General features: G+C 35.6%; 1 long non-coding RNA gene across 1 annotated transcript; it reads left to right on the forward strand.

Annotated features, from left to right (window-relative positions):
• The first annotated feature begins 6,486 nt into the window (after positions 1-6,486).
• On the forward strand, positions 6,487-8,637 carry LOC122189820. Its single transcript, XR_006181979.1, has 3 exons — positions 6,487-6,508; positions 7,076-7,121; positions 8,451-8,637. It is a non-coding gene; the product is annotated as an uncharacterized LOC122189820 (long non-coding RNA).
• The last annotated feature ends 1,469 nt before the right edge of the window (positions 8,638-10,106 follow it).

Here is a 10,106-nt window from a genome sequence, read left to right on the forward strand (position 1 = left end):
CATGGCTAATAAATACTTCATCTAGATGGGTGAGTGTTTGAGCTAGGCTGTTAGCTTAATTCCAACCATAAGGAGCAATAACCACGGCATGCTTTGGGTGGGAGAAGACATCAATCACTGTCACTTTTCAACAAAGGAAAACGAGTAGAGATGGAAGAAGCTTTTGAAAACTGGGACTTAAATTTTCATCCTAGCTAATTCTTCTCTGGATTGCTGGTGTTCCTAAAAGCCATCTTGCAAGTCTCTTTTTCCAGTGGCAATGTTACTCCTGTTACTCAGTAAAATTGGATGATTAATATGTGCATTCTGACAAAGGCCGGCTACAGATATATTACTTGTAATAGAACATAGGAATATCCTCACTCATATCAATCTCTGGGTATATAGGGAGGTTTTCCAAAGTAACTCCCTTGACATATTAGGACTGACATACTTCTGCTGTGCTCTGAAATTCATTTTAAATCTTTCAACTTAGGGAGAAGTAACTGCTGTCACAAATTAGCATGCTGTCATATTGAGCTCAGAAAGTTCTTTTTTATGGTCATTTTATGTTTCATTTACCCTGCTATTAGTAGAGAATAAGAAGATTTACTTTTAAATGATTATGTAAGGTTTAGCGGAGTAATGATTTCTTGATGGAATTCTTTCTGATGTGGAAATGAGTTGCCTCCTGTATAAAGTTTTGCATTCACTGTTTTTAAGGAAACAGGACTGGGGCAAATGTCTGTGCCTCTCAGAAATCAAAATATCTCAGGAGAACAGCTTTTGTTACGAGCAGCTGTATTTGCCTGGCTGGGCTCTGCAGTCAGCTCGATGTGAGCACAGCTCATCCCTTTGTGCTTTGCACGCCGAGGGTGAGCTCCTGGCTCTGCAGATGCCAGGAGAGGTTTTGCCCTTGACTCCAGGAATTCAAGACATCAACTTCAGCCTTCAGTGCAGCCTGTCTCCCTGTGGCTCTCTGTTTTCCCTGACAACCTCCTTATCGTTCCTACAGTTATTTAAAAAACTCATTGCTGCTGTCCCTTCCTATTTGTTTTTTGGATAATGTGTGCATCCAAAGAAATCTCATCTTCATCGGTAGCATCACTACTGTCACTAGCATGGGGAAGGGGAAGCTCTGACGCTGCATCACTGTCTGTGCCCATTACCAGCAAAGGAAAGAGATCTCCTATATGTCTTATCCATTTAAGAAGAGTCTTTTTCAGTTGCAGAGCATCAGTCTCCTAACTGTGTTCAACATAACAGTTTTTTCTTGCAGATATATTCTGCCACTTTCAAACAGCTGAGTCTTGGTTTTTCTCATTGTTCTGGAAAACTGTTGTCATTCAGATGAGTTGCTACTTCTCTAAAATCTCTATCATTGCCTAATTTCTTTGAGATCCAGTTGACTCACGTAACAATACATAAATTAGAATGAAATTAGAAGAGCATTTGCTCTCTATTTTCTCCCAGTCGTTATTACTCCATACATGACAGCTTCGGATTTACACCAGTGTCAATTTTGAATAGGAGCAGAACTGGCACAATCCTTTAGGATCTTCTGATTAAACTTATTCAGCCTGTTTTATTTTTCAGGCTGTATTATTTTTTCCTCTCTTTTTATACCTTCTTAATCCCTAGTGTTCTGATCAGATGGAAACATTTCTTTTGCTTGTTCCTTTGGTAGAATCATGGATGAAATTACTGTACAATAATGGTCCCAGTTTTGCCATTTCACATCAGTGGAAATAAAAGGGAGGTTGGGAGGGAGCTTGCACATAAATAAGAAAACTTTAACACTCTTTGATAGTGCTTTTATTTACAAAAGAAAGAAAAAGAACTTCTAAGGGAAAAAAAAATGCATCATGTCTCAGCATTATTCAAAAAAAGAATTTTTAAATAGAATTTTTAATTTAAAAAGGTTTTTTATTTGTTATTTTGGTCTGACTGCTGAATATGTGGTTAATTGAATGGCTTCCTATATCTCACTGGTTTCATTTTTGGTTATTTTCACCTTCGTTGATATTTCTTCAAATCTTTCTTCTATATTCAGCTTGGTTGAGGTTCATTTTATTTTCTTATTGGGCTTAAGCTGTCTTTTAAATAGTAATATGTAGTCAGAGGACGTTTTCAGAAAGTGGGAGACTTGGATCCCAAACACTTCTCAAACAAAAAGCATTTAAATAATGTTATATGTACAGAATGGACAATCTACACTTGGAAGAATGTTGTAGTCATCTTCTTTAAGTATCCTAATTAAAGCTATGCTCTTTCGTAGATGTATTTCTTTGTGCAAGTCATCTACATATTTATTGAACCAGAGGAAAAAAAAAGACTTCCCAGCATAATAATTAAATTCCTCACCTTATGAAATAGGAAAACAGATTTCCACTCTGTGATTATTGTGAATTATTACTTCATGTTTTAATATGAAATGAAGAAAATCTGGGAGAGACTGAGTGTTTACATCTTGGCTTATCAGTCATTTATAAAGGAACAGGGTGAGGTAGATTTACAACTTCTTAATAAATGGAACCAAATTCCTAACAGATATGGGAATTATTTTAATTGTTAAGTGATCAGAGAAAAGGTTAATTATTCTCCTTAAACCTAGTTTTTCTTTCTTAGATTCATACTACAAACATTTGGAATTAAATTTTCTCTCAAAACGAAACTTAGCTTTGTGATATCTTCTTTGTAAAATCTTGGGTTTTTTTTAATGAACAAGAACATTTTCTTCTCTAAGCACTCTACACTGTTTTGTTTTCTTTGCCAGCCTTCAAACACAGAAAAGCAGTTATTTGATCGTTTCTGCTTACCTATTGAATTCATTCATTCTTGCCATGACCAGTGAAATTAAGGCTAACTACTTTGAGAAATTTTGTGCTTTTCTTATGGTTCACAAAATGGAAATGGCTTACCAGAATGTCTGTTCTAACTCCAGAAATAGTCCTTGATTAGCAGCATTCAGCAAAAAGTTGTTGATGTCTCAATGTATTTGCCAGTGAATAATTAATACATCTGTGCAAAAGCACTCCCTCCCATAGCTGCCCTGGGTCTCTAATGAGCGTTATTACTGACCAGGCACTGACAAAACATTTCACACACTTAAAAGCTGTCTGGAACTGTTTTTTGGTACATTAGTATATCTGAAGGGTTACTTGATTTGGCAAATTTCCTGTAGATAGCCACCTCTCATCCCTTTGAACTAATTTATAAACAGTTTGGCAGGATAATCTTGACAGTCTTTCAGTTCACCATCAGTAGTTTCAGAAGCCCCTTCTCCCTGAAAATAATAAGGAAATAGATCTTGGCATTCAAATTATTTCTACCTATTCCATACTAGATCTCTTCGAATGATTTCTTCAACTAATTCTCTTGTAATTCATGTCAGTTACTGCATATCTTTTAATCCTGTTAACAAGAGAACAGTGATTATTTCATTAAGGAGCTCACTGGAAAAATGATCTAAACTGTTCTCTGAATCATTAAACAAAGCCCATAATTGAATTATGTAATACTTGGGAGAAATTTCTGTTCCAAAGGGTCAGCAACGAATATCAGTTTCTAGTGTATTAAACACTGACCAAGAGCATAAAGAAGAATGATTTTCTTTGTCTGTTTCTTATTTTTTGCTAAATTAACAAATTGATTTAAAAATTTACAACTGAATAATTTATTAAAAAATGAAATGATGTCCAAATGTAGTTCTTTTTCACAAAGTGAAATGTTACCCAACTCATCTTGGTGATGCACCTTCACTGTTGACCTGCTGATCAAATGTAGTCCAGTACAGAATGCATATGAAAATCAAAATTTTATTTTATTTTATTTTAGAATATATAAACTTTATTGCTTTTGGATATATAAATTGATTTAATGGTACTCACTCAAGCCCTTTTCCCTACCAGCTTCCAAAGAGACCAATTGTTCTCCTGAAAAGCCTGGCTGACTTACCACCAAGTATTTGTCAAAAGTCAAGATACGCATGTCAGAGGAAAGGTGGAAATCTCAAATGTGAAGGTCTGTGTCTCTTGGAAAGATGTGACCTGTCTCTCGGGAATAAGGTTAATCTGTTTATCTGGTAACAAATTACAAATCAAAATCTGTTTTTGGTTTCGCTGTGATGGTAAGAATATTGAAGCACCAAGTCATAGGACAGAACTTGATGACTGAATCTTTAAATGACTTACGTGGCTATTCTCAACATTATTAGAATGGTAGGCTTTTTTTTCCATTCCTTTATTCTCAGAATTCTACTTCCAGAACATTAAGTCCTCAATAAACAAAAGGGAAATTCAAACTGCTGTTAATACCATTGCTGATGTTTTGCTATATATCTTCAGCAATATTATATCAGATATGAGAAAGTAAACAGTTTTCAAAGTAGCAAAAAAAAAAAAAAGTAAAAAAACATACATTCACCTTCCCGCATGTTGTATTGGTGTTTTGAAAGAACAGCCTGATAAAACTGAAAAAATTTAAGAGCTGAATAATATGGGAGAAAACATTTTAAAAGAAAATTGTGAATGATAGTTGGGAGCTACTTAGGAATATTTTATCAAATACTCCAAAAGCCATAATTGAGACAAAGCCATATTGGTTAAAAAAATAGAGACACAAAACAGCCAGAAGAAAACAAACTAATAATAATAATCATAGAATCATAGAATCATAGAATCACCAAGGTTGGAAAAGACCTAAAAGATCACCCAGTCCAACCGTTCACCTATTCCCAATAGCTCCCACTAAACCATGTCCCTCAACACAACATCCAGTCTTTCCTTGAACACCCCCAGGCTCGGCGATTCCACCACCTCCCTGGGCAGTCCATTCCAGTGCCTGACCACCCTTTCTGAAAAGTAATACTTCCTCATGTCCAGCCTGAATCTCCCCTGCCGTAGCTTGAAAAATAAATATATAATATAATATATATATAAAATATAATAAAACAACCAAACTTTTATTTGAAGAAAAAGTAAAAGCAGATATGAAAAAAAAAAAAAAAAAAAAAAAAAAAAAAAAAAACAGGAAAATGTACATTTCTATAAATGAAGGAAAGGGAAATTTGATAGGTAGATAGGACTTCTTCAATACTTCAATACAAATGCACGAAGAGAGAACTCTGGGTAATTTCTAGAATGTCAGAAGGAAATTTTAAAAAATACTGAGAAGAAATCCACCTATTGCATTGTTCCATCATTAAAAGAAATTCAGAGAATTGTCTATAATTATAAAAAGGAGTAGAATTGCTCAGTAAATATTCATGCCCTGAGAATGGAAAAAGAACTAAGAGATACATTCACACCAAACTGATGTTTAAACTGTTTAAACATCTGATGTTTAAAGACATTGAGCACTTGTTTTTCTTGATAAACTTATGCTTGATAAACTACCATCTAAACATTAGTTCTCATCTAGAACTGGGAAGAAAATTATGCCAGTACCAATATTTTTAATAAGTAAGACAATGCTTCCAATAGTTGGAAGAATCATGGGGGGGATGCTGAACAACTTCTGTGTGAGAAATGAAGAGGGTGTCTTCAGCATCAGACAATCCAGAAAAAAAAAGGACAATGCTAAAGGCAATGGCACCTAAGCATTTGACGTTTGGCATTCTGGTCAAGAGTTAAAAGGGACAATCAATAATATGATACATATTGAAACCTCAGTAGTGGGTTTTGAACGGTAAACTTCTCAGAGAGCTGACAATAGTACAGGAGGAATGGTTCTTTGCCTATGCATTGGTAACATTTTAGTCACTAATATGAAAAAATAGAATGTTGAGATTTTCAGAAAGTACTGAGACTGAGTATCGAGATATCCATGCAAAAAAGCTTGGAGTACTGATGCACGTATATACATATGTGTATGTATATATATATATACATGTTTTCTTTTCATGTGATTAAATGGAAGGTCATTTGTCTAAATGACAACGCAACAGAGAAAATGATGACTGTGAAAAAATCATTGGTAATCCTTCGAGGTGGCTCTTCTCAGATGTGCAAGGCCTGCAGATTCGAGAGCAGGAGGTCAGGCCTGAGAACCTTGTACCTATGGATAGTGAAAGCCTCTGGGATGTATTTAGTATATTGCAGAGAAGATTTGCAACTAAATATCATGTATGTGGAGAAAAAAAGCTTTGGAATAGGCAGAATTTTAACCTGGCAGAAAAAAATCATGAGTACAGATAGCAAGTAGAGTCGTGCTGTCAACTGGCACAATTCAAGGCAAGCATGGCATGTTTCAAGACATGGGATATGATTTAGTGAGCAGCATTGGTGGCACATGGATGGTTGGATTAGATGATCTTAGAGGCTGTAGCAGAAATGCTAATTTTTGGCCTGAAACAGTGATTGAGCACCTGGGGAGAAGAGAGGGCCAACCTAAGGGAGCTCAGGTGAATGCTATGCAATTCAGTAACTGGAATGGGTGGAGCCAGGATCCACCCCTTCCCAGACCTCATTTAAGGGCTGGCAGTGGAGGTGAGGGCATCTCTTGACTCCCTACCTGAGGTCTTCTAAAGGTAAGCAGTTGTTTGTTTGTTTGGGTTGTTTGTTTGGGTTGTTTGTTTGGGTTGTTTGTTTGGGTTGTTTGTTTGGGTTGTTTGTTTGGGTTGTTTTTTTTTTCTCCCTTTTTTGTTTCTGCATGTATGCTTTTGGGCTTGTTCTTATTTGCTGTGGCCAGAGACTTTACCATCTTGCTATTATGATCCCATTTTAGCATTACAGCAATCTTTTCCGACTTTAATGATTCTGTGATTCTAAGAATTAATTCTGGAAAATCTGAAGTCTATGAGGTGTCAGGCTAGAGGATCCCTTACAATCTGTGAAGCTGAAAAGTTAGAAGTGGCTATTCGAACCAGGATACCTAGAGGGGGAAGGGAAAAGATCTGCTCAGGTCTGAGCTTATTGCTGCAGATGTCACAACACGCATAATGTTTGGAGAGTTTTACACTAATGTAATCCATCTCTTTGAAAATGACGCATCTGTTTCCACTTTCTCTTCCTTATATTATCTTTGTAGCATCACTGTAGACTCCATCTGGAACTGAAATTCTCTTTAATTTTTTTTTTTTTTTTTTAAAAAAAAGAAGAGTTCCTGATAAAATCTGGCATTGTAATGATTTGGAGGCAAGGGTAAGTTTAGAAAATGGAACATTTTCTATTTCCTGCCCATGTTACTATTGTCCTTCTTTCTTTGCAGACACACATGGTACAGATATACACAAATATGAATGCATTTATGCTGCATGTATACTGTGAGGGGGGAAAAAACCAAATGGACTAAGAAAATAAATTCTTTCTTGTATTAATATCTTGCATACTAATTCTAAAAGCAAACTAAAATGTATATTTGGAAAATTATTTTATGTATTAATAAATGTGATATCTATCTTCTTAGGATTCATCATTTTGCTGTTCTTTATTACTTATGTTTTAAAATTTCTCTTGGCTTTGCAGTAAATTCATGCTGTTGGGTCTTGTTCTTGTCTTATTGTAGTGCTAAGGATTTTTGCCATCGACTCAGTAAGAGCCAGCTCTACTTCTACTTTTCCTTTGCAGCCTCTTTTAATTTCCTTTACTGTATGCGTTAGCCCAGGGGTAATACTGCCAATTCTATTATGAAAAGGTCCTTGATAACTTTCAGCATTTAACCATTTCAGTGGGAATGAGAACTTGTTTGTTTGTTTCAATGATAAATGCTGAGGGGAGCAATTAAAATGTATCCTCAGTGCATTTAATTGGGAGAAAACGTATTTAATAATCTAAAAAGTTTCTTGGCTAATAGTGATCTCTTATATGTCTTGTTGCACTAGGAAGGATGAATTACTGTGATTACTGGAAAACCTGTTTAATTTAATATTATGTCATCCCTAGAGCTCTCAGTACAGAGCTTACTGGAGTCAGTGGAGCCTTGGAATGCAAATATTCTTTTGGTGTCTTCGGTTCAGCAATAACACTGACTTATTAATCTTGACTCAGTTGCCATATTGTGGTGGTATCTTTCCAGTAAAAAAGGAGGGCAAATACTTAGCTCAGGGAAAAAGAAACAATTTTAAAAAATTATATTTTTAAGCAATAAATCTGTTGAATGCCCTTTAAAATCAGAGGGAGGGAATCCAGAGGGCTTTTTTTTTTTTTTTTTTTTTTTTGTGTGTGTGTGTGTGTGTGTGTGTGTGTTATCAGTCTTTCCTGGTTGAATAGCCAAGCACTTCAGGCTTTTTGCTTGCAAGGATAAGTAATACTAATCATATGTCAAAAGTTTGAATATGAAGTAAAAAAGGGCAAATCCATGAAAGACTGAAGTCCTCCTTCTTGAGCAGCTTCTTATCTCTGTTTAATGTAGGTATTTTTATGGAGGAAGAGAAGGGAAATATTTTGCAGAATCACATGTGATTATAATGGAACTGTCTCTGGACTTCTGCTGCTTCTTTTGTTCCCTTGTGCTTCTGTTTCCTGTCTCAGGTTTCTGAAGGAAATGGACTGCAGCTTCAACAGCTTCAACAATGACCTAGTCCTTCACAGCGTGCATGAGAAGTCTGAGAACTTGTTAATAGTGATGACCTGGCAATATCCTTTCTCTCCTTATAGAGCTGGCAAACACATAACTCACTCTTATGACTTCACTCATGCTTTTTCCCACTGACTTACATGTGTGATGACAATGTTCAATAGGAACTTAGTCTGGCAAAAGCCATCTAGGATCTTGAAATGTATCTCAAATCTTCTTCTTTTTTTTTTTTTTTTATCGAAGAAAAAGGTTTCTAAAATTGTTTTCCTGAGTGTTTTCTCTAAACTGCTTAGTCAAGTGCCTTAGTAGTGCCCTCAATCCATCTAGTTCATATAGGACTCTAATACTGTTACTAAAGTTAAATTTCCCAACCTTTGAAATTGGTGTTTCTTGTCCTGTTGATCATACAGATCTCTCCTTTTCCCTTTCTCTCTACTTCTCTTCCTTCTAGACATCAGATATCTACTTGCCTAATCTGGGTAGTTGTCTACCTATGTGACACAGGTAAATAAGCAGCAAAGAAGATGAAATCACGAGGGTGTCTATTTTCACTAGCTTTTAAACCTCACAAATCAGCTCATGTTATGGTTTGTGGGATTATTTAAACCTTAATGGAAGTTTTTCCTTGAGAGGAAATTTTTCCTCTCAAGGAAAAATGAACACAAAATAAAGTTTGGCTTATTTTACACAGTCAAAAGAAAATTAAAAAGCAATCCTTTAAAGCATGGGGAAATTTCTGTTGTCATTAGGAGATGTTGGGTCACCTCTCAGGTTACATCATTTAGTCAGCAATACTGGTAAATAGTTATAAGAGGGCTGAAGGTTTCTCAAGCGTACAAGGTGAAGTGGGTGTATTATGTGAGTAGAAAATATCAGTCCTGTATGTTAGCAATTCAGTAATCAAGAATATTGTATGATTTCCTAGTAAGTGGCTGGATGTGCACACTTTTCCTTTTCTAAAAAAAATATTTTATTTTTTTAAGAGGATCGCACCTTTACAGTGAGTCTCTTGAAAGCCATGTTTATTGCTGTTTAAGTTAAAGAAGAAAAGCTTTAAACCTAGAATTTAGAAATACTTAGTTTCATGAGAACCTTTGGTTTCCTGGAAACTGATACAGCTTCTAATATTTTTTAGAAAAAATTAATTCAGTGTAAGTCTTAATCTGCACTGATATGAGTGTGAGAGGCAAGTTGGTCCAAACAAGCCTATTTGCTTATTTTAGGCCCCAGTTGTAGTACGATCATATCAGATTTCATATATCCATCGATCTGTGCTGAGATCAGTCATTGAGAAAAGTTTTGAAAAGCAGTGGTGCATCTGTGCTCTGGATGTTTCCCTTAAGGCTTTGGATTGTGAGTTCAGTTTTATATAAGTCATTTAGTCTTAATGGAGGCTTCGATCACTGATGGAAGAAAAACAGCTTTTATTATCGACATTCAGAACTCAAAGGATGACTTAACAGTGTCTTAGGTTTGTACACGTGCTTTGGCCACAGTGTGCAAATGTTTCTCTGTGTCCCCCCCAAACCAGAGTACAATATGTTCAGATGGAAAGATGGAAGTTAACGAAGTATGAGTAAGCACTTTTCAATAGATATAGAAATAAAAGG

This window comes from Lagopus leucura, unplaced genomic scaffold (genome assembly GCF_019238085.1).
Source record: "Lagopus leucura isolate 7727_CA_CO unplaced genomic scaffold, USGS_WTPT01 Super-Scaffold_100157, whole genome shotgun sequence".
Lineage (NCBI taxonomy): Eukaryota > Metazoa > Chordata > Aves > Galliformes > Phasianidae > Lagopus > Lagopus leucura.